Below are 893 nucleotides of genomic sequence, written 5' to 3' on the forward strand. Positions count from 1 at the left end.
AAACTCACAACAATCTTCCTGCCTCAGCCTCCCAAGCTAACTTAATTTCTTGATAATGGCTATTCTTTCTGGAGTGAGATAGATTCTGTGTTGTTTCCATTTGCATTTCTTTAATTGCCAGTGATGCTGAACATGTTTTCATGTTCTGGCTGGCCTCAAACTAGCCGTGATCACTTGCCTCTGCCTCCCAAGTGTTGGATTACAGACCTGCGCCACCATTCACGGGTAGCCAGGCTGGCTTCAAACTCCTGGTGAGCTTCCTGGCCCGGCTTTGCAAGTACTGGCATTATAGGTGTATGCCACCATGCCCAGCCCCCTTTGATCCATTTTGATTTTTATTTAGTACATGGTGAGATACATGGGTCTATAATGTTCTGCATGTGGATATGGTTTTTCTAGTGTCATTTGTTAAAGAGAGGCTGTCTTCCCTCCACTGTGGCTTTTTTTTTTTTTTTTTTGGTTTTTCTCCAGTACCGGGAACCGAACTCACGACCTTGCGCTTGCCAGGCAGGCACTTTTGCCGCTGAGCTAAATCCCCAGCCCCTCCACTGTGGCTTTTGGCGCCTTGGTCAAAGATTAGGTATCTGAGTGTGCCTGGGTGGTTTGTTTCTTCATCCCCTATTTTGTCCTGTTGATCTGTGTGTCTGTTTTTGTGCCAGTACCCTGCTGTTTCTATCATTGCAGCTTTGTAATATAACTTAAAATCCAGGACTAAGATGTTTCCTGTTGTATTGTCCAGGATTGCTTTTACCAGCTGTTTCGGTTCGGTTTGGTTTGGTTTTATGACAGGGTCTTGTTATTTTGCTCAGGCTGGCCTTGAATTCACTGTGTAGTCCAGGATGGCCCTGACCTCAAAACAACCCTCTTGCCTCAGTTTCCTGAGTCCTGGGATT

Source organism: Chinchilla lanigera, unplaced genomic scaffold (genome assembly GCF_000276665.1).
Source record: "Chinchilla lanigera isolate Chin_1 unplaced genomic scaffold, ChiLan1.0 scaffold00090, whole genome shotgun sequence".
NCBI lineage: Eukaryota > Metazoa > Chordata > Mammalia > Rodentia > Chinchillidae > Chinchilla > Chinchilla lanigera.